General features: G+C 37.5%; 1 protein-coding gene and 1 non-coding gene across 2 annotated transcripts in view; one reads left to right on the plus strand and one right to left on the minus strand.

Annotated features, from left to right (window-relative positions):
- ADGRB3 (adhesion G protein-coupled receptor B3) overlaps window positions 1-24,762 on the plus strand; it is a 797,924-nt gene that overhangs the window by 537,143 nt on the left and 236,019 nt on the right. The gene's annotated exons all lie outside the window — the stretch shown is intronic.
- Window positions 1,897-2,003, minus strand: LOC117307564 (U6 spliceosomal RNA). The gene has a single exon (XR_004521331.1). It is a non-coding gene; the product is annotated as a U6 spliceosomal RNA (small nuclear RNA).

Raw genomic sequence — 24,762 nt, forward strand, 5'->3', positions numbered from 1 at the left:
TGGTATATCTCTCCATCTGTTTGTATCGTCTTTAATTTCTTTCATCAGTGTCTTATAGTTTTCTGCATACAGGTCTTTTGTCTCCTTAGGTAGGTTTATTCCTAGGTATTTTATTCTTTTTGTTGCAACAGTAAATGGGAGTGTTTCCTTAATTTCTCTTTCAGATTTTGCATCATTAGTGTATAGGAATGCAAGAGATTTCTGTGTATTAATTTTGTATCCTGCTACTTTACCAAATTCATTGATGAGCTCTAGTAGTTTTCTGGTAGCATCTTTAGATTCTCTATGTATAGTATCATGTCACCTGCAAACAGTGACAGTTTTATTTCTTTTCTGATTTGGATTCCTTTTATTTATTTTTCTTCTCTGATTGCTGTAACTAAAATTTCCAAAACTGTGTTAAATAAAAGTGGTGAGAGTGAGCATCCTTGTTTGTTCCTGATTTTAGAGGAAATGGTTTTAGTTTTTCACCATTGAGAACGATGTTGGCTGTGGGTTTGTCATATATGGCCTTTAATATGTTTGGGTAAGCTCCCTCTGTGCCTACTTTCTGGAGGGTTTTTATCATAAATGGGTGTTGAATTTTGTCGAAAACTTTTCCTGCATGTATTGAGATTACCATATGGTTTTTATCCTTCAGTTTGTTAATATGGTGTATCACATAGATTGATTTGCATATATTGAAGAATCCTTCCATTCCTGCTATAAACCTCACTTGATCATGTGGTGTGATCCTTTTAATGTGCTGTTGGATTCTGTTTGCTTGTATTTTATTGAGGATTTTTGCAGCTATGTTCATCAGTGAAAATGGCCTGTATTTTTCTTTTTTTGTGACGTCTTTGTCTGGTTTTGGTATCAGGGTGATGGTGGACTCATAGAATGAGTTCGGGAGTGTTCCTCCCTCTGCTATATTTTGGAAGAATTTGAGAAGGATAGGTGTTAGCTCTTCTCTAAATGTTTGATAGAATTCACCTGTGAAGCCATCTGGTCCTGGGCTTTTGTTTGTTGGAAGATTTTTAATCACAGTTTCAATTTCAGTGCTTGTCATCGGTCTCTTTATATTTTCTATTTCTTCCTGGTTCAGTCTGGGAAGGTTGTGCTTTTCTAAGAATTTCTCGATTTCTTTCATATTGTCCATTTTATTGGCATAGAGTTGCTTGTAGTAATCTCTCATGATTCTTTGTATTTCTGCAGTGTTGGTTGTTACTTCTCTTTTTTCATTTCTAATTCTGTTGATTTGAGTCTTCTCCCTTTTTTTCTTGATGAGTCTGACTTGTGGTTTATCAATTTTTTTTATCTTCTCAAAGAAACAGCCTTTAGTTTTATTGATCTTTGCTATCATTTCCTTCATTTCTTTTTCATTTATTTCTGATCTGATCTTTATGATTTCTTTCCTTCTGCTAACTTTGGGGGATTTTTGTTCTTCTTTCTCTGATTGCTTTAGGTGTAAGGTTAGGTTGTTTATTTGAGATGTTTCTTGTTTCTTGAGGTAGGATTGTATTGCTGTAAACTTCCCTCTTAGAACTGCTTTTGCTGCTCCCATAGGTTTTGGGTCGTCGTGTTTTCATTGTCATTTGTTTCTAGGTTTGTTTTGATTTCCTCTTTGATTTCTTCAGTGATATCTTGGTTATTTAGTATTGTATTGTTTAGCCTCCATGTGTTTGTATTTTACAGATTTTTTCCTATAATTGATATCTAGTCTTATAGCATTGTGGTTGGCAAAGATACTTGATACAATTTCAATTTTCTTAAATTTACCAAGGGTTGATTTGTGACCCAAGATATGACCTATTATTGAGAATGTTCCAGGAGCACTTGAGAAGAAAGTGTATTCTGTTGTTTTTGGATGGAATGTCCTATAAATATCAATTAAGTCCATTTTGTTTAATGTGTCATAAAAGTATGGAACGCTTCACAAGTTTGTGTGTCATCCTCACATAGGGGCCATGCTAATCTCTTCTGTATCAGTCCAGTTTTAGTACATGTGCTGCCAAAGCAAGCACTCCATATCTTCTTTATCCATTCTTCCACTGGTGGACACTTAGGCTGCTTCCCTATGTTGGCTGTTGTGAATAATGATGCAGTGAACATGCAAGATCAGTTCTTTATAGTTTATGAATTCTTTTTCCATGTAGAGCTTGTTTCCACCAGTCTCCTCCTAGGGTAGATAATTTAACTTGCTGGAACACCACTAGACCATAAATTCCTTATGAACATGGATCTATGAACCGTCCATCTGCCTAGAGACTAACACAGTGCATAAAGCATAATGATAGATAGCATTTATAAAATGCTGACTGTATGTCAGGCACTCATTTACACTCTTTACATGCATTAATTTATTTAATCTTCAGAACTTAATGAAATAAGTATTACTATTATCTTTACTTTACAGTTGAGTTAACCTGAAGTTAATCTGAAATACAAATGTGATTTGGCCAAACCCATACAACAAGTATGTAAGGTAACAAAAATCTGAACCTAGGCAGCTCTTGAGTTCTACCTTATAGTATCAACTAGTGGAGTTAAGAATTCAGTGCATGTGTGTAGAATTAAATAAACTCCTCTGGAACCTAACAGAATTTCTTTAAAAAATGTAGATAATGCAGATGGGATGAAAACAAAAGTGAAAGAGAAAAGTGTAGAATAAGGAAGTTGGAGAGTAACATCAAAGAAAGAATAGGGGATAAAAACAGTGAAGAAGAAAATTAGCCCAAGTGCAGGATTTCATGGTGCAAATAGGAGAAAATAATTAAAAGAGCCTGCTTGAGGTGAGGGGGGAAGGAATATTGGAAGAAGAGAATATTGAACAGAAAAAGCCTGTGAAAACATTATTGGTGGGCTGGGAAAAGTATCACACATTGAAAATTTTAAATAAAAAAGCTTTATTTTTAAATAGATATGCACTTGTGGTTAGATTATTTCTTCCTGTGTTACATTCACCCTAATCTCTCAGCCTCCCAATCGTGGTCCCATGTGAATCAAACCAGACATGTGTTCAGGTGAGATGCTAGGAGAATTATTTCACTGGACTACAGCTGTTGATGCTTTTTACTATCCACTGAGTCTTTATATTGTGCAAAATCAGAAAAGGAAATGTCCGCTAAGGATCCTTTTTCGTGCAGAAATACACTGTCAATCCTCTCCTTGAATACCTTTCCCAGATTCTGTCTCATTACCAGGTTTCCCTTCCCAGTAAATAATCTACCCTAATTATTTCTAACCAGTTTTTGTAGAGATTAGTTGACCTGACAGATGGTGGGAAAGCCCTGGTTATCATTCTTGTTGTGTGTTGTCTTAGCTTCCTGAACATACCCAGTTCACAACTCATATTCATTCAACACATTTTTGCCCTCTTACATGCTCGTATCACCCACTGACATTAACACCCTTCCAAGGGAGGGGAGAGTGCTATTCTAAATTGACTAAAGTAGATTTGGAAGTGTCCCACCCCACCCCCAACTTCTTTTTCTCCTCTGTTTCTTTCTTTTAGATAATTTGAGACTTTGTGATGCCTTTTTCCCCTTCTCTGGTTTTAGAAGTTATATATTCTGTTTCATTTCACCTAATGGTTGTCCATTATTTTTAACTTATAAATTTGATTTAACGGAGTTCAGTGTGGATCAGTATCTCAGCCCTTTTCCAGAACAGTACAAAGATTTGGAACTCTTTAACTCCTGTCGTGCCCTCCTGACATTCATTATTTTTTTCCAGGCTTTGATATCCACCTTATGTTTATACTTTCCAAATTTATGCATTGTTATTTTTGTTCTAAAAGTCATACCTGTTAAGTTTTACCTGCATATGATTAGCAAATGCTTTTCCCATTATTTCCTTCTAAATTCAGTCCTTCCTATTGTATCAATTTTCATCTGCTTGAGATACATCCTTTAGTAGTTCTTCCACCAAGCAAATCCCATTAGAGACCTCTCTCAGTCTGTTTCTGAACATGTTTTTAATCTTTGTTTAATTCCAAATGATATAAGACATAGTTATTTGCTAGTTTTCCCCCAATTTATAATTATATTTTTTGTGAAAATCTCCAGATGAGAATTAAGAACCATTAAAACAGAGTGATATTCTGAAAAGAAGCCCTGAATTTCAAATGTTGGAAGAAAGCCATTATTTCAAGGTTAAAACCTAATATAAATTATCTTAAAATTAGAAAAAAGAATAGTGTTTAACTCAATAGCCTTTCAGAATAAGGCATTTAATTAGAAATCGTGGCATTATCATGGAGGTCAAACAGTAGAGTACTGAAAGTTAATATTGAAAATTATATTTAAAGCAGAGTAGAGAGATGACACTGAACATTCTCATTACGTCTAGTACCAAATGGTGTTGAAAAAAGTAGATTGAAGTTTGAATACAGTCCATAGTTTGTAATAGCAACAAGTACAGTGTCCATGTGGTGGTTTGCAGCTGAAGCACACAAATTTAAATGGGACTATTTGAAAAATCATTCACACATATGCTTTACTTTTTAAATTTTTATTTTATGTTGGGATAGAGTTGATTTACAATGTTGTGGTAGTTTCAGGTGTACAGCAAAATGATTCAGTTTTACATATACATATATGTGTTCTTACATATAGATACATTTATCTATTCTTTTTCATATTCTTTTCCCAGCTAGCTTATTACAGAATATTGAGTAGAATTCCCTGCACTATACAGTCGGTCCTTGTTGTTTACCTATTTTATTTTGAGTGACATGTGGACGTTAATCCCAAATTCCTAATTTAGCCCTCTCCCCACACCTTTCCCCTTTGGTAACCATAAGTTTGTTTTCTGTATCTGTGAGTCTGTTTCTGTTTTGTAAATATGTTCATTTGTATCTTTTTTAAGATTTCACATATAAATGATATCATATAATATTTGTCTTTCTCTGTTTGACTTCACTTAGTATGATAATCTCTAGGTCCATCCATGTTGCTGCAAATAGCATGATTTCATTATTTTTTATGGTTAATATTCCATTGCATATAAACACCACATCTTCTCTATGCATTCATCTCTCAATGGACATTGAGGTTGTTTCAATGTCTTCACTATTGTAATTAGTGCTGCAATGAACATTGGGGTACATGTATCTTTTTGAATTATGGTTTTCTCTGGATATGTGCCTAGGAGTGGGATTGCTGTGTCATATGGTAGTTCTATTATTAGTTTTTTAAGCAACTTCCATACTGTTCTCCATAGTGGTTGCACCAATTTACATTCCCACCAACAGTGCAGGAGGGTTCCCTTTTCTCCACACTCTCTCCAGCATTTACTGTTTGTAGACATTTTGATGATGGCCGTTCTGACAAGTGTGAGGTGATACTTCATTGTAATTTTGATTTGCATTTTTCTAGTAATTAGTGATGTTGAGCATATTTTTATGTGCCTTTTGGCCATCTGTATATCTTCTTTGGAAAAGTGTCTACTTATATCTTCTGCCCATTTTTGATTGGGTTGTTTGTTTTTGTGATATTGAGTTGCATGACTTGCTTGTGTATTTTGGAGATTAATCCCTTGTCAATCACATCATTTGCAAATACTTTCTCCCATCCTGTAGGTTGTCTTTTTGTTTTGTTTATGGTTTCCTTTGCTATGCAAAAGCTTTTAATTAGGTCCCATTTGTTTATTTTTGTTTTTATTTTCATTACTCTAGGAGGTGGATCCAAAAAGATGTTGCTATGATTTATGTCAAACAGTGTTCTCCCTATGTTTTCCTCTAAGAGTTTTATAGTATCTGGTCTTAACATTTAGGACTTTAATCCATTTTGAGTTTATTTCTGAGTATGGTGTTAGAGAATGTTCTATGTCATTCTTTTACATGTAGCTGTCCAGTTTTCCCAGCACCATTATTGAAGTGACTGTCTTTTCTCCATTGTATATTCTTGCCCCCATTGTCATAGATGAATTGACCATAGGTGTGTGGGTTTATTTCTGGGCTCTCCTGTTCCATTGGTCTATAAGTCTGTCTTTGTGCCAGTACCATACTCTTGTGATTACTGTAGCTTTATAGTGTAGTCTGAAGTCAGGGGCTTGATTCCTCCAGCTCCGTTTTGCATACAAATTCTCCATTTTCCATACAAATTCTGATTTTTGTTCTAGATCTGCAAAAAGTACCATTGGTAATTTGATAGGATTTGCATTGAATCTGTAGATTGCTTCACGTAGTATAGCAATCTACAGATTGCTTCACGTAGTATAGTCATATTGACAATATTGATTCTTCCAATCCAAGAACATAGTATATTTTTCCACCTCTTTGTGTCATCTGATTTTTTTCATCAGCGTCTTACAGTTTTTGGACTACAGGTCTTTTGCTTCCTTAGGTATGTTTATTCCTAGGTATTTAATGCTTTTTGATATGATGGTAAATCAGATTGTTTCCTTAATTTCTCCTTATGATCTTTTGTTGATAGTGTATAGAAATGCAACAGATTACTGTGTATAAATTTTGTATCCTGCAACTTTACAAATTCATTGATGTTCCAACATCAATTCATTCATAGTAGTTTTCTGGTAGCATCTTTAGAATTTTCTAGAGTTTTATGTATAGTATCATGTCATCTGCAAACAGTGAAATTTTACTTGCACTTTTCCAATTGGATTCCTTTTATTTCTTTTACTTCTCTGATTGCCATCTCTAGAAATTTCAAAACTATGTTGAAAAAAAGTGGTGAGCGTGAACATCCTTGACTTTTTCCTGATCTTAGAGGAAATGCTTTCAGCTTTTCACTGTACAGTATGATGTTGGGTGTGGGTTTGTCATATATGGCCTTTATTATGTTGAGGTAGGTTCCCTCTGTGCCCACTTTCTGAAGATTTTTTGTCATAAATTGGTGTTGACTTTTGTCAAAAGTTTTTCCGCATCTACTGAGATGATCATATAGTTTTTATTCTTCAATTTGTTAATGTGTTGTATCACACTGATTGATTTGCAGATATTGGAAAGTCCTTGCATCCATGGGATAAATCCCTCTTGATCATGGTGTATGATCCTTTTAATGTATTGTTAGATTTGGTTTGCTGGTATTTTGTTGAGAATTTTTGTGTCTATGTTCATCAGTGATACTGACCTGTAATTTTCTTTTTTTGTGGTATCTTTGTGTGGTTTTGGTATCAGGGTGATGGTGGCCTCATCAAATGAGTATGAGAGTGTTCCTTCCTCTGCAGTTTTCTGGAATAGCTTCAGAAGGATATATGTTAACTCTTCTCTAAATCTTTGAATGAATTCACCTGTGAAGCCAACTGCTCCTGGCCTTTTGTTTCTTGGAAGTTTTAAATCACAGTTTCAATTTAAGTATTTGTCATTGGTCTGTTTATATTTTCTATTTCTTTCTGGTTCAGTCTTGGGACATTGTACTTTTCTAAGAATTTGTCCACTTCTTCCAGGTTGTCCATTTTATTGGCATATAGTTCCTTGTAGTAGTCTCTTATGATCTTTTGTATTTCTGTGGTGTCAATTGTAACTTCTTTTTCATTTCCTATTTTATTGATTTGAGCCCACTCCCTTTCTTTCTTGATGAGTCTGGCTAAAGTTTTATCAATTTTGTTTATCTTCTCAAAGAACCAGCTTTTAGTTTCATTGATCTTTTCTATTGTTTTCTTTGTTTGTTTCTCTTTCATTTATTTCTGCTCTGATCTTTATGATTTCTTTCCTTCTGCTAACTTTGTGTTTTGTTAGTTCTTCTTTCTCTAATTGCTTTAGGTGTAAGTTTAGGTTGTTTATTTGAGATTTTTCTTGTTTCCTGAGGTAAGATAGTATTGCTATAAACTTCCCTCTTAGAACTGCTTTTGCTGCATCCCATAGGTTTTGGATTGTCATGCTTTTGTTTTCATTTGTCTCTAGATATTTTTTTATTTCACCTTTGATTTCTTCAGTGATCCATTGGTTGTTTAGTAGCATATTGTTTAGCCTCCACGTGTTTGTGTGTTTTACAGTTTTTTTCTTGTAGTTGACTTCTAATACCATAGTGTTGTGGTCGGAAAAGATGGTTGATATGATTTCAATTTTCTTAATTTTCTGAGGCTTGCTTTGTGTCCCAGCATGTGATCCCACCTGGAGAATTTTCCATGTGCACTTGAAAAGTATGTGTATTCTGCTGCTTTTGGATGGAATGCTCTATAAATATCAATTAAGTCTATTTGGTCTCATGTGTCATTTAAGACCTGTGTTTCCTTATTAATTTTCTGTCTGGATGACCTGTCCATGGATTACAGGGGTATTACAGGGACATTACTGTCCCCCACTATAATGTGTTACTGTTGTTTTTCCTTTTATGGCTGTTAGCATTTTTCTTACATATTGAGGTACTCCTATATTGGGTAATATATATTTATAATTTTTGTATCTTCTTTTTTGGGCTGATCACTTGATCATTATGTCATGTCCTTCTTTGTCTCTTGTAACAGTCTTTATTTTAGAGTCTCTTTTTTCTGATATGAGTACTGCTACTTCAGATTTCTTTTGATTTCCATTTGCATGGAATACCTTTTTCCATCCCCTCACTTTCAGTCTGTATTTGTCTCTAAATATGAAGTGGATCTCTTGTAGACAACATATATATGGGTCTTGTTTTTGTATCCATTCAGCCAGTCTGTGTCTTTTGGATGGAGCATTTAATCCATTTACATTTAAGGTAATTATCAGTATGTATGTTCTTATTGCCATTTTGTTAATTGTTTTGAATTTGTGTTTATAGGTATTTTTTCTCCCCTTCCTTTGTTGTTCTTTTGTCTTGCAATTTGACGAATATCTTTAGTGTTGTGTTTGGATTCTTTTGTGTGTGTGTGTGTGTGTGTGTGTGTGTGTGTATCAATTGTAGATTTTTGGTTTGCTGTTACTATGAGGTTTTGATATAGCAGTCTATATATATATATATATATATATATATATATATATATATATATATATATATATATATATATATATATATACGATTGTTTTAAGTCGCTGGTCTCTTAATTTCAAGTGCCTTTCCAATATCCTGCATTTGTACACTCCTCTTCTCACAATTTCTGGTTTTGATATCATATTTGTGTGTGGATGATTTGCTACCTTTACTGTATGTTTGCCTTTACTGGTGAGCTTTCCCATTTGTAACTTTCTTGTTTCTATTCATGGGCTTTTCTTTTCCACCTAGAGACATTCCTTTAGCATTTGTTGTAAAGCTAGTTTGGTGGTGCTGAATTCTCTTAGCATATTCTCCATCGAATCTGAATGAGAGCCTTTCTGGGTAGAGTATTCTTGGTTGTAGGTATTTCCCTTTCATCACATTAAAAATACTGTGCCACTCCCTTCTGGCCTACAGAGTTTCTGCTGAAAAATCAGCTGATAACCTTATGGGGATTCCCTTGTATGTTATTTGTTGCTTTTCCTTTGTTGCTTTTAATAATTTTTCTTTGTCCTTAATTTTTCTCAATTTGATTACTATGTGTCTCCATGTGTTCCTCTTTGTGTTTATCCTGCCTGGGACTCTCTACACTTTCTGGACTTGGGTGACTGTTTCCTTTCCCATGTTAGGGAAGTTTTCAACTATTATCTCTTCAAATATTTTCTCAGAAGATTTCTCTCTCTCTTCTCCTTCTGGGACTCCTATAATGTGACTGTGGGTGCATTTAATGTTGTTTCAGAGGTCTTTTAAAATGTCTTCATTTCTTTTCATTCTTTTTTTTTATTCTCTTCTACAGCAGTGATTTCCACCCTTCTTTCTTCTGTCTCATTTATTCTGTTATTCCTTCTAGTGTATTTTTCATTTCACTTATGGTATTGTTCAATTCTGTTTGTTCTTTACAGCTTCTGTTTGTTAAACATTTTTTGTATCTTCTCTGTCTGTGCCTCCATTCTTTTTCTGAGATCTTGGATCATCTTTACTATCATTACTCTGAACTATTTTTCAAGTAGATTGCCTCTCTCCACTTCACTTAGTTGTTCTTCTGGGATTTTATCTTGTTCCTTTGTTGGGAACATATTCCTCTGCCATCTCATTTTGTCTAACTTTCTGTTTGTGGTCTGTGTTCTGCAGGCTGCAAGATTGTAGTTTCTCTTGCTTCTGGTGTCTGACGTCCCCCCCACCTCCGGTTGGTGAGGCTCATCTAGAGGCTTGTGCAGGCTTCCTGGTGGGAGGGACTGGTGCCTGCCCACTTGTGGGTGGAGCTGGGTCTTGTCCTTCTGGTGGGCATGGCCATGTTAAGGAGTATGTTTAGAGGCAGCTGTGGACTCAGGAAGACTTTAGGCAGCCTGTCCACTGATAGGAGGGGATGTTCCCATTCTGTTGGTTATTTGGCCTGAGGCATCCCAGCACTGGAGCTTATAAGCTGTTGGGTGGGGCCAGGTCTTGGGGTCAAAATGGCAGCCTCCAGGAGGGCTCATACCAATGAGTGCTCCCCAGTACATCCACCACCAGTGTCCTTGTCCCCACAGTGAGCCACAGCCACCCCACTGCACCTCCCCAGGAGACCCTCCAAGACCAGCAGGTAGGTCTGGCCCAGGTTCCTATGAAGTCACTGCTTTTTCCCTGGGTCTTGATGTTCACAAGACGTTTTGTCCTCCCTCCAAGAGTGGAGTTTCTGTTTCCCCCAGTCCTGTGGAATTCCTATAATCAAGTCCTGCTGGCCTTCTAAGCCAAATGCTCTGGGGCTCCTTCTGATGCCAGCCCCCAAGGCTGGGATGCCTGATGTGGGACTTAGAACTCTCACTCCTGTTGGAGATCCTCATAATTATTTTCCAGTTTGTGGGTCACCCACCTAGTGGGTATGGGATTTGATTATATCACATATGCACTCCTCCTACCATCTCGTATGGCTTCTTCTTTGTCTTTGGCTGTAGGGTATCTTTTTATGGTAGGTTCCAGTCTTTTTTGTCAATAGTTCTTCAGCAGTTAGTTATGATTTTTGTGTTTTCATGAGAGGAGGTGAGCTCAAGTCCTTCTACTCTGTAATCTTGTCTTCAACCCACACATCTGCTTTAAATAAACATTCAACCTACAGAACATTCACTCCCTTCTCCCTTTGTTGTCACCATTTATGTTCTTTACTCTTTTCTACATATTCAACTCCTACTTTCCATTGAGGGTTCAAGTCCCACTTTCTCTTGAAAGCTTTTCCTCATCAACATAAAGTTCTGTATCTTTTAGAGCACTGATTATTTATTCTGGTCACCAAACACTACATTGTTGACAGATAGCTTTCTGAGTCTTACTTTGCCAATTGAATTTTGAGAACACACTTGAGATTAGAGGCCATGCCCTTTGCTTCTCTGTAACTATTATGGGTCTTCCTGTGTCACGTCACACGTGTGATTCTTATTGCATTTTTTAAAGTACAGTAGTAAACACTAGCCACTTTGGAAAAAGGACAGAAGGATACAAGTTGATCAGAAGGACATTTTCTGCCCTCACGAACCTAGCAAAGTGGGTTCTCCACTTGAGGGGGCATATATACATACATACCTAATATAAGTGGAGAATAATTAATTTTAAGACCATACATGAGCAATTGGACAGTAAGGAAATACAAGCTACTTATAAGAAGAATTTGAAGAGTAACATTCCCATAGAATACATTCAGTCAGAGGTTGATCACATAGGTTTTTTTTTTAAAGATTTTTTAAAATTAATTTATTTTATTTATTTATTTTTGGCTGTGTTGGGTCTTCATTGTTGCATGCGGGCTTTCTCTAGTTGTGGCGAGCAGGGGCTACTCTTTGTTGAGATGCACAAGCTTCTTATTGTGGTGGCTTCTCTCATTGCAGAATATGGGCTCTAAGCGTGCGGGCTTCAGTAGTTGCAGCATGCAGGCTCAGTAGTTGTGGCACACAGCCTTAGTTGCTCCGTGGTATGTGGGACCTTCCAGGACCAGGCCTTGAACCCATGACCCCTGCATTGGCAGGCAGATTCTTAGCCACTGCACCACCAGGGAAGCTCGATTACATATGTTTTAGCATGTATGTTTTCTAAAGGTAAACTGGACCTTTCGCATAAAAGCAATCCCTGTTGATAGTGTTATTTTTGGTTTTCTGGAAAGATCATCTTTTTCCACAGTGTATTCTGAGGGGTATAAATTTAAATACATTGAGAATTTTATTTAAAATGAGCCTCAATGTACTCCCTTGAGAAAGGAAGGACCATCAAACAAATGTTAAAATAGGAAGGAGCTTTGTAAATTCCAAATAAGTAGCAGAACTGTTTATGCTAAGTAAGTGACCTTTTTTGTCCATTATAGACTTATCTTCTGGTTTCTTCCAGAAGTAGCCTAACAGATATAAGTACTATTCAGCAAAAATAACAACTACATTTTATGTGGAAAGGATTTGATACATTACATCAGGCCTCTTTAAGTAAAGTATTTTCAGATTTTTACCTGGTGCCATTGATTTCAATAAGGTCCATAAAAAAGTCCTCTATAGGCTAGTTTAATGCCAACAAAAGTGTATTTATCTTTTTTAAAAAATGTTCTCTTCACTCAACAGAATAAATGTTCTGTCATAGCAAGGAGAAAGGCTATACATGAGTTAATTTCTACATATAAATTTTGTAAGTACAGATAACATAGTATTTACACTTTCTATGTCATTATTTAAAAAAATTCTTGTCCTGGCACAAAAAAATTCCAGGAAATTAAAGCATGTTTATTACTAGGAATTTGCAATGTCTTGTGTCTAAACAATACCAAAGGACCCATTTCAAATCTGACTTGGAAAATTCAGCAACTCCTGATTTTTGACTTAAGATTTTCAAAAATCTGCCTGGGGATAAAAGAGGTCCATAATAACCAGGAAAAGAGACTACAGGGACAATTAAGAGAAGAAGAAAAAGTGCCAAGTGTTGAATTTTGTAAAGTCATAACAGGTTAGTCTGTGGTGATAAACAATGTAAAACAGAAATTGTTCCCTCTCCAAGAGATTCCCTGTGTAATTGAAATGAAATACAAGGAAATGTACCAAGCATAACTTTGATTTAGTCTTCACTGAAGAAGGAAGAAAATTGCAGGGACCAAAATTAAATAATAACTGTGATATCTCTTTCCTAGCATATTCTCTAATGAAAAGAAATAATTTCAGAAATATGCCCTTAGTTAGCATGACTATACATATGTGTGTATATATACAGATTTAAATGTTTATGTATGTATCCGTGTGTGTGCGTGTGTGTCTGTGTACAAGTGTGTATGTGTGCATATACAAATATATGAATATAGTTGTAAATAAGATGCAAACTACTGTGGCTATAAAAAAATTAAACATAAGAAATGTCATCATGAGTAAAAAATTGTATTTTTCCCCTTCCCATATTCTATAAGTACCACTAGTATCATAAAATAATTTCTGGGGAAAAACAATTATAATTCATGATTAGGTTTATATACCTAAAATCCCACCCCCCAATTAGGAATATATATCTGACATCTATTTTTCTCTATGAATGTATCAATTACAAATGTGTATATGTAGTGGCCTGCCCACACAAAATACTACCAATGCTTTTTGCTACAGAATATACATCCTACTATATTGAAAAGTAATTGCCTATTTTATTTAATATTAAATTTTCTGTCTACTCCTCTAGGTCAATAAATTTAGAATTCCACAAACAAATCTATTTTCTTTCAAAAATTCCCTTCATGATTGTATTCCTTTTGGTTATTCTCTACCTACTACCCTTTTCCATCTTAAAAATGAAGAATTCTTCAGTCTTTGATTATTTTTGATTACTTGGTTCCTCTTTGAAGTGTCTTTACTTCCTTTAATAGCCAGACTATATTTAGAACCCAGAACTTCAGGTAACAGCCTATTTTATTTATATGTACACCTAAAGGAGAATATTTATCTTTCTACTTTGAATAATGCCCAGCTCTTTGCGGCATTTTATGGTTGTATATTAAACATATTACCTACTATGAATAGATAATATCTTCTATAGGGCCAGTGATTTTATTGAGTAAAGAACAGATTTCAATTCCTCACTGTTAATTTCCTTCTTTAAAAAAAATATTTTTTCTAGTAAAAACTATTTTTTTTCTCTTTACCCCACAAATGCAGTAGTGTTTCTTTTTTGTAAGGTCTTTTTGGGGCCTGAAATGTGAAATTAAAATAGATGACCAATGTTGTCCCTCATAACTCCTGCATTCTGTATGTGTCATGTGTGGACTCATGTAAAAGTTCATAAACGTCTAAAGTCCTTTCCCCTTGTCTCTATACAGACTTGTTTTTCGGTCAACTATGTTACTCTTTGCCCAATAGGTTATATTCAGTAGTTTTATCCTTTGCTACAGACCTTGCCAATTCGTAAAATGATAAAGTGAACCTATATTTCCTGTGCTTACTTGGCTAGTTTAGATGAAATAGTTTATACTATGGTAAATTAAAACAAACAAGCAAATAAATAAATATCAGTGGCTTGAAACATCAGCTTCTCAAATTGTAGTATTCTCCATATTAGGTACAGTATGCTAGCTGCTGTAGGAAAGGGCTCCTTAATTTACTGTGGCTCAAACACAATAGATACCTTCCTCTTCCTGTTGAGAGGTCATGAGGTGAGGGAGATAAAGAGGTTGGCAGGGTGACCTTCTTCCAACCTGTCATGCAGGAACCCAGTGGGAGGATATGTTTCCATTGGCAACATATCTGCAGAGGCCGCTTTGGGATCAGGTCCACTCCATACAAGAGAAAGTAGAAAATAACAGGGAAGAACAAGGATGGGAGGTTTTAATGATCCAGTCCTAGAAATGGTGCCTACCACTTCTAGGTACATTTTATTGGTGAAAACTGTATCATACCTAAATAAAAACAAACACACAGATACAATCATAAATATAACAACATAACATAAAATATAATGTAATATAATACAATATAGTACAATATAATACAATGTAATATATAATAACAACATAATGACCATACCTAATGACAGGGAAGAAGCCAGGAATGTATGGTGTAATGTGTTTCTGTTACTGAACCAAACTCGGGTCCACTTGTCCGAGTGCATTAAAGCCAATCTGCTGACACTGGGTCGTGGTGAAGGAAAGTGCAGTGTTTATTACAGGTGCCAAGCAAGGAGTCTAGGCATCTAGTGCTCAAAAAGGCCTGAACTCCCTGATGGCTTTCAGGAAGGGGTTTGAAAGCCCCCAGTGGCTTTCAGGAAGTGGGGTTGTGGGATGTGTGATCAGCTCGTGGACATTCTTCTGATTGGCTGGTGGGGAGGTAATTGGGAGTCAACATCATCAATCTTCTGGTTCCAACCTGTCTGGGGTCTACGTGTTTGTGGGCAGCATGCAGTTAACTTCTCCCACCTGGTGGGGTTTCAGCATCCGCAAAACAGCTCAAGGGCATGGCTCAGAATATTATCTATAGCCCTTGAGTAGAAACTAAAGGCCCTTGACATTGTTTAATGGCTAAACAATTATTATTTTGTCTTGCTTGACTGTTTTCCTTTCTTAATCTTCTCACTTCTCTGGTTAAACTTATTCTTTGACTAAAGTTTTTCTATACACTGAAGGCTGGCAGAGGACATGGTGGGGGGGGGGTGGGTCTGTCCTGGGGTGGCCCCATAGGGTCCAGCTCAGTTACATTCCCAGGAAGGTGAAAAAAAAAAAAAGCTTTTTGTAGAATAGCTGGCAGTCTCTGTACCATCTATTTTACTCAGCAACATTGTCCCAGCATCAGGAAAGGTGTAGTTGGAAGACACTAGCTACAGGCAGTTTATGGGTAACTATTTCAGGGTCCTCCATGTGCCTGAATATATTCAGCGGCTAACTTCCAGAGCTGTTTGGGGCTCAGGCATAGCTGTGAAATGGTCCTGACCTGGTGTCATCATGGTGTCATCACAGTTTACTGATAAACTTATTCAATGGTAGTCAAGTGTTCACAGCATAAATGTGCCAAAGTGAGAGTGAGAGTTAACACTATCCTTAATGACCCCCGACCTCCACGTTCCCATCAACAACTTACTTGATTTTTCCATAAGTTCTTTTCTTGGAGAAAGGAGGCTGGCCCAGTGTCAGGCTCTTTGGTGGTTAAAGTGAATTATCAGATATGATGAATCCTTTATTTACTGGGAGTTGCTATTTTTTTTCTTCCTTGAACTCCAAATTAATGAGATTTATAACATTAAGTTTATAAAATGCTAAGTTGATGAATTATAATGAGGAATAAGAATATTCCATTGTAAAGCTGCCATTAAGACTGAAAGGGAGAACCCTATGATGAAATTCATGTCATAATTCAAGTGACTAAGGAAAGCAGAGGTTAGAAGAGGAAAAATGTTCATGGGAGAAAACTTGCTTTATGCCCATCAGAAGACTCTAGAGGAAAATATTATTTTACTTTGAAATTAGCTCATGGCTCTATTCATAACAAGCAGATCTTGATTTGTGAGTTTACTCTAAGCCCAAGAATTTCTATTTGAAAACTGATCAGTACTGAAAAATTGGCTCGACATGAGATGACTGCCACTCGTGTCTATGTATGGTTATGAAAGCAGGTACCTTACCAAGTTCTGCCTCTCAGAACATGGTGACCCTCCTATTTTTGGAGCTTTTCAACCCTATTTTCATGTTTCTTCACCTCAGCCTGTCCCAACACCAGATACCTGGTTTCACGGGGCAGCCGGGCTTCCTCAAGGGAGTGTTTTACCAGCCCCCTCTACTCACCCACGCACCTCCTGCTGTCACCACTTCTCTGCCTGGTAGCAGTGCGCCCCCTGCTGTCACCACTTCTCTGCCTGGTAGCAGTGCCACAATGACTTGTTCCTGCAAGCAGTCAAATGCCAAAAATGGCAGAGTGATCTACTGATATTAGGACTGCTTCTTCTGTGCCCTGTTAGTGTGAAAAGTAACTGCTGACACAGGAATTTCCGGCATTCTGCTTTCAGTGCGAGATTTTATTGTGGGTGTATCTTCCCTGTCCCTTGATTATGACATATATCTGTTGGATAAGGTTGCCTTTATGTGAAGAATTGTGTTGATTTGTACATTACTAATATAATGAAATGACTCATATCTGTGAACTGTATGTAGAAATGTGTGGGAAAAAGAGTTAATAGCTACCATTGTTTACTTTTACGTGCCATTCAATTATTGAAGTATGTTACCTAAGTTAATCCTCCCAAAAATGATTTCTGGATTTTTATACTTGTTTTACAAACGAGAAGATAATTTTTCAAATCTGTGCACGTTGCACAAGCTCACCCGGTAACTGCTAAGTAGGAGACAAGCTTAGCTCACAGGTCTGTCCAGGGCCAACGCCCACTGTGTTAATAACAACTAGTCTATCTTTTTTATTTTATTGAAGTACATTTGATTTATAATGTTTTAATTTCTGCTGTACAGCAAAGTGATTCAGATATATATATGTATATATGTGTATATATATATATATATTTCCCTTTTCATATTCTCTTCCATTATGGTTTCTCACAGGGTATTGAAAATAGTTCCCTGTGCTATACAATAGGACCTTGTTGTTTATTCATTCTATACATACTAGTCTGCATCTGCGAATCCCAAACTTTCAACCCTTCCCTCCCCTTCCACCTCCCCCTTGGCAACCACAGTCTGTTCTCTAGTCTGTGAGTCTGTTTTTGTTTTGTAGATATGTTCATTTATGTAGTATTTTAGATTCCACATATAAGCGATGTCATTTGATGCTTGTCTTTCTCTGTCTGACTTACTTAGTTTGATAATCTCTAGGTCCATCCACGTTGCTGCAAATGACATTATTTCATTCTTTTTTATGGCTGAGTAATATTCCATTGTATATATGTACCACATCTTCTTTATCCATTCATCTGTTGATGGACATTTAGGTTGCTTCCGTGTCTTGGCTATTGTAAATAGTGCCGCAATGAACACTGGGGTACATGTATCTTTTTGAATTAGAGTTTTCTCCAGATACATGCCCAGGAGTGGGATTGTTGGGTCATATGGTAGTTCTATTTTTAGTTTTCTAAGGATCCTCTGTACTGTTCTCCATAGTGGCTGCACCAATTTACAGTCCCACCAGCAGTGCAAGAGGGTTTTCTTTTCTCCACACCCTCTCCAGCGTTTATTGTTTGTAGACTTTTTAATGTTGGCTATTCTGACTTGTGTGAGGTGGTACCTCCTTGTAGTTTTGATTTGCATTTCTCTAATAATTAGCGAAGTTGAGCATATTTTCATGTGCCTCTCGACCACCTGTATGCCTTCTTTGGAGAAATGTCTCTTTAGGTCTTTGCCCATTTTTTGATTGGGTTGTTTGTTTGTTATTGAGTTGTATGAGCTGTTTCTATATTTTGGAAAGTAAGCCCTTGTTGGTCTCATAATTTACAAATATTTTCTCTCAGTCAGTAGGTTTTCTTTTTGTGTCATTTTCAACTAGTCTATCTTGACTTCAAATACATATTTTCACGTTGATTCTCAATATGAAGTGAGCAAACTAGAAACATTTTATATTTTGAAGGAAATTTAGAGATCCCTTTATCTAAAGCGGTTATTTTATGGAGACCCAGAGAAATGAAATGTCCCTATTTCAGGGTAAGTTAATTGGTCAGCAGCACAGCACAGACAAGAACTAGAGTGAATATTCTTGCCGCTATGACATGTAGCCTCGATGACTCACTGAACTCTTTCAAACCTGGTCCTTTCAGCATCTTAGTGGAAAGACTCTAAGCTTAATAGCAACATACTAATTGGTAATATTATGTCATTAAGTTTACGCTCTGAATGCAAGAGCCTCATAAATAAGGTTAAATAAGACAATTCATGAAAATAGTAACCAAACTCAGACTTTCAAGAACAGCATAGAGGAAAAACAAGAGGAAAAACAAACAAATATGCACTCTTCCTTGATCACATCCCAGATTAGAGCATGTTCATACCCCCACACAGAGAGACCCACTGAGAAAGACACTCTCAACAGAGGCCCCTGCACTCGAGAAGAGACATCCACACTGAGAAACAGCATTGCTGCTCATCTAGTCTTTGTTGTCATGAGCTGGGGAACTAACCACCTTATTCCAACTGAAGAGTGATCACCGTGGGCTTTAAGAGGTTGCTGCATGCCACCATTAGCATGGCACGTGCTCTGAGCATTTTTTTTCCATCCACAGTGATTGACTTGTGTGGTTCTGTCCTTCTGACCAAGGGCATGCATTTTCAAGGTAGCTGGCCAGGGTTTGGGATGCATTCTGCAGCTGTGACAGGGCCAAGGTACATGCCCACATGGGGAAGACCTCATGCTCTCAACTTAATTAGCTTCAAGCCTCACACACTAAGCCAAATGGACATAGAGCACTCCCAGGAAGCCTTGCGCATCTATGCACGTCACTCATACTCAACTATAGACAAGATAGATGCCCTTTGCATAAGCAAACCACCGTTATATGTCCTATAAAGAGTTTTTGAGACCACTCCCAGTTAACGCCTGAAGAGAAGATGTAGGGACAGATGAATCCAACCAAATCTTCTTCATGGAACATGATCAGATTAAAAACATTCAATAAAAAAAAAAAATTCAATAAATGAAATACTTGCCAAAAGAAAGATCAAAGCATAATGTTAGAGAATTCCTTTTCCCACCAATATTTTGTTAATGTGATTGTTCAGCTTAGGGTCACTGATTCTAAACTTGTCGATACTAATCTCCGAGTCTCCAGCCTCCTTGAAGCTAAGACACATTCCTTCCTGAACCTGTCTGTGAGACTTTGAGACAGCATACGTGATTGAGTTAGAATTCAGCCTTTGACTAGCTACATGTAGGCAAATCCCAACTGCTCTGTGCTTTGATTTCATCAGCTTAAAATGGAAGACTCAGGCTTGCTCATAACTCAGATACCCCAATTTCTCAATGTCTCAAACTTTACAATCTACGTTTTCCTTTACTGTGTTATCAGTAGACAAAGCTCCTCCCAGACTATTCACCCAAAGAATATACCTGTGTCTGTACTACAACCTTCAAGGCTCTGCATGAACTACCCGCTCCCTGATTACCTCTCTGTCTTGGTTTCCTACTTCTCTCCTCCTTGTTCTCTGCATCTCTGTGGCCTCCTTGCTTTCCCTCCTGCATACCAGGCACCCTCCAGAACCGCCTTCGCACTGATTGGAACGCTCTCCCTGTAGATGCCTGTGGGACTTGCCCTCTCATTTCTGTTAGAAGTTTCTCCTTCATCACCTTCTTGGGGGGCATTCTCTGCCACCCTTTGGAGGAAATATTAATCCTTTCCCCCACACTGACCCCCCATCTCCCTTCTCCCACTTTCTTTATTCTCCTTAACATTTACTGCCCAAACACTGTATTCTTTTTCCTAACTATCATGATTATTACATGTTCCTGCCCCCCATGCAAGCTCTGTTGGGGAGGAATTTGTGTCTGTTTCATTTACTGCTACATCTAATCCAATGCCTGGCATAGAGCAAGTAGTCATTAAATGTTTGTTGAATGAATGAATGAAGCTAATGTCTTGTTAACAATCCTGTCTAGGGGCACTTGTCCATATATTTCTGTTACCTTAAGTGGTTTGGCTAGTTGGTTATATTTCATATTTGAAAGGGCCCAACCAAAGCAAACGCATTTTATTTTTGTTTTTTAAAGCTGGTCTTTGGGAGTGAGGAAAGAGTAACTGTATTTCTTTTCAAGCTCATCTTATTCTTATTTGTCAAAAAGACATGCATTATTCCACACTTGATACTCCAAAATGGATTTATCTGGTGGAGGCATTGCTTCTTGTAGCTTCCACAGCTACCACCAGAGAGAAACCTTGGAAAGACAGTGTTTAAATTCAGGTCCCAATTGTGACTCTCCTGAATGCAAATTGAGTGTGAATTTATAAACCATCAGTGGGATAAATGTTCTCCTATTATGTAAATCTGTATCTTTAATCTGAAGTGTGGAAAGTGAATCGCTTTCCAGAATACCTAGTCTGTGATTCTGTAATTAGGTGAGCAAGTGATTAATTACAGGTGCAGTTAGTGACTTACCCCTCATCACAAACAGCTAATTCCGTGTATCCCAAGTCACTCAGAGGGGCAGTTGTGTTGGCTACACAGTTTTTAAACCTACAAGTGTGTTAAGTGCCTGAATTCATAAGCAGAACTGGGTATGTGTTTTTGTCTTACAAATATCGAAGTTGACCCTTCACAACTGAGACATGTTTAAGGTATTTTCAGTGACACATTTATATTGATTTTGTATAGTATTCTCTACAATAGTATCTGCTTGAATATCTAGACAGCTGGTGGAGCAGGTAGATAAATTGGGTTTATATCTATATTTTAATACTATACTGTGATACTATATGAAAAGTCTAAGTAGATTATAAAGGGGGTCATTTATATCTCTGGCTAAACTGAGGGTCCTGGAGCTGCACTGAGTCACTTAATTTATGATCTCACTTATTTTCTAATATATTTTTAAGCCATAGTTTTAAGGAAAAGATGATAAAACAAATTCAGGTGCTGAGCTTGGCATCATAACCAACAATATATAGCCCTAGAAGTGAATTCTGGGTGAAGTATACTCCCAGATATTGAAAAAAACATCACTAAAATGTAGGAAAAACCCAAGAAAACAGCACAAAATTGGATTTTCAATTATAAACTCTGAAAAAGTAGAAGATGTTTACAGAAGCCAGAAAGTGTAGCATGGAGACAGAGAGAAGAACATTCTAAAGTTGTCCTTCAAGACTCACCCTTCTCCCTGCTTCTAAACATATAGCCTTGTGGTCCAGGGAATTGTACGGGGTATTTTGTCAAGGTTGATAACCCTAAAGACTTAAAGACACACAAACAGATGGAGTAATATGGGGAAAGGGAGGTTGGGAGAATTTTTTTAAAAGGCCAAGAAGGATTATAGAAAAATAGGACAAAAAGTAAATGGAGGGAACAATGAAAGAGAGAGAAGTTTGCACTTTGCATCCAAATGTGACTGTGTTTCACAGAAAGGGAAAGCTCTTTTCAGTGATGTAGAACACCATAGCCTTATCCTAAAGAAGAATTAGTAAAGTTTAAGAAAATAGGGACATTTCAAGTGGAATCCATCAGACAAAGATCATTTGACTTAGCTCGGACTGCCACCCCCAGAAAAGTACAACCTTAGAATTCAGTAGGAATAACTTAAACCACCTTATTAGAGACGTCGAGAAAGCCAACCTATTTGTGTATTCATTGTCTCCCTAAGAGGTCAATGCTGGGGTTTAACGGCAGCTCCTACTTTTCATGTGATGGTGAGAGACCTGCACTTATAATCAACAGTTGCAGTAGGAGATGTGATTCGACCCCTGGTCTTTGGTTTTTGAATCCATCTTCCATTTTTCTACCAGAATATTTTCTCTTTCTTTCGGTTCCCCACTTGCTCCTTAGATAAAGTGCAGGTTCCTCAGCGTGGTTTAGGAGGCTCCAGGGTCCAGCCTGTCTCCATCACGCTCTGTCCTCGTCCTGCACCTGCCCTATTATCCCAGCAGTCAGCCGGCTATTGTTTCCCAACACACCACACAGACACACCTTGCTTCCTGCTACTCCGTTTGCCAAGTCTCTCCGTGTGTTTCGTCTGGGCCTGGCAAATTCAGGTCGCAACTTCAGCCCCTCCCTCTGTTTGCTCAGAGCACCTCGTGCGACCACTGATTTAGCACGCAGCGCGTGATAACGAGCTTCTGCGTATGGGCAGTCTCCGCCCTAGAGGGCAGGGCCAAAGGTCAAAGACCTGAGCTTCAAGTCGATTTCCCCAGTGGCCAGCACAGCGCCTGGCTCACATTAGATGCCCACTGTCTGTTGAGCTGGACTGAACAGTGTATGTGAGTCGGCCACAGTCTTCATCCGTCCATCCATCCACTCCTTCAGACAACAGGTATTGGATTTCATCGCACTTATAAGGCCCTTGCTCCTTGCTGAGATAGCGTATTCTCATAAGTAAAGAATGACCAGCTTAAAGGTTTGAAAATTGTAGTAGCTTTGACAGTTTCAAAGTGATCAACTGAACAGAGAACACTGAAAATGTATTTTGCCTGCATCTGGTTGTTTAAGTAGCACTGAAACTCTTGATAGTCTTCACAAGTGTTCTGAAATCTAAGAGCTGATTTTTTTAGTTACACTTGAGAGCTAATTCTCATGTAACTAATAACCTAATGTGACAAATTGCCCTCCTGTGGAAGGATGTGTCCAGTATATATAAGAAGGGAAAAGGGAATCAACTGAATATTTCACACCTTGGCTATGTTGCCCTTCTAGACACATCTCCCCAAATCCTGCCTCTATTAACTTTCGGACAAGATAAACATCTGCATTTCGGTGTCGACCACCAAGCAGGTGGTGTGGGCTCTTCCCATCTGCCAAAATAGAAATAACAGTTCACTATGTTTTGTTTGACTACAAGAAATCAAGTCTTCAACTTCCAAGAAAATATGAAATTTGACATTAGGCCATCATGTATCTCAATGTATAATACCTTTTGCCCTTTGTCAAGGTACATTATGAATTCTCTATTATTACAAAATGTAAGCTGATAGTATTTTTAAAGGACTATTAGATGCAGGAATTAATTGAATCATCACAACATAGGGAGTTAAGAGCAGCCAGCTCCCACCATCCATCCCGATCAGTCTACTGCTGTCACCTCACATGGGAGCTGTTTCTAAAGCAGAGGCTAAGTACGAATAATCTCTATCAGTTAAAAAATTTTTCATAGGACCATCTGTTTCTAAAAACTGCAACAATTTCAACTGCTTCTGAGAGGAGGAAGACATAGTGAAGTAAAATGGAGAAAGCTTTGTTTCTGCATTTGGAAGCTGCAAATGAGAGAAATCACATGACAGTAATTATTTGAATGCTGATATTTGGCCAAAACCTGAAAGAAAATTAGTCCTTTTCACTGATTTGGCAATATGACACTGTCTATATAGGTCCTCACGTTTCTTATATATATATTTAATGAAAGTCAAAAAATATAACTGTAATTGGGAGACATTAGTATTGTTTTATATATGCTGATTGATTTAATTTAAAAATATTTAATTGAGACTTACTGTCAATTAAACCCCAAAATATTGTACTTGTCTTTCACAGAAATGGTTAGCTCCTTTTCAACAAGTTATTATTATTCGAGGTGTTGGTTAAAAAAATGGGCATTGTCTGTACCCTCAAATTAATGAACAAGACGATTTCAGAAAATGGAAAGCTTCTGTGAAGGAAAGAAAGCAGGATCGTGTGATAAAGAACAGTTGGGTTAGCAGAGAGGCTGGGGGAAGGGCGCGGGGTGTGAGACAGCAGCTCAGGACAAGCCACTGTGAGGAGGGATGTATTAGGTGAGAAAACAGTTTTCTCTGGCATCAGATCATGCAGAGTCTTTAGGGCATTGTAAGGAGTTTGATTATTTCCTAAAAGCGATGAGGGGCTTCCCTGGTGGTGCAGTGGTTAAGAATCCTCCTGCCATTGCAAGGGACACGGGTTCGAGCCCTGGTCCCAGAAGATCCCACATGCGGCAGAGCAACTAAGCCCGTGCGCCACAACTACGGAGCCTGCGCTCTAGAGCCTGCGAGCCACAACTGCTGAGGCCCTTGTGCCTGGACCCCATGCTCTGCAATGAGAGGAGCCACCAGAATGAGAAGCCCATGCACCGCAACAAAGAGTGGCCCCCGCTCGTCACAACTAGAGAAAGCCTGTGCGCAGCAACAAAGACCCAACACAGCCAAAAATAAATATATAAAATAAATAAATAAATAAATAAATTTATATTAAGAAAAAATAAAAACAATGAGAAGTCATACGGGGCCCTTTAGCTAAAGGAACGACATGATTGGT

Source organism: Tursiops truncatus, chromosome 12 (genome assembly GCF_011762595.2).
Source record: "Tursiops truncatus isolate mTurTru1 chromosome 12, mTurTru1.mat.Y, whole genome shotgun sequence".
Taxonomy (NCBI): Eukaryota; Metazoa; Chordata; class Mammalia; order Artiodactyla; family Delphinidae; genus Tursiops; species Tursiops truncatus.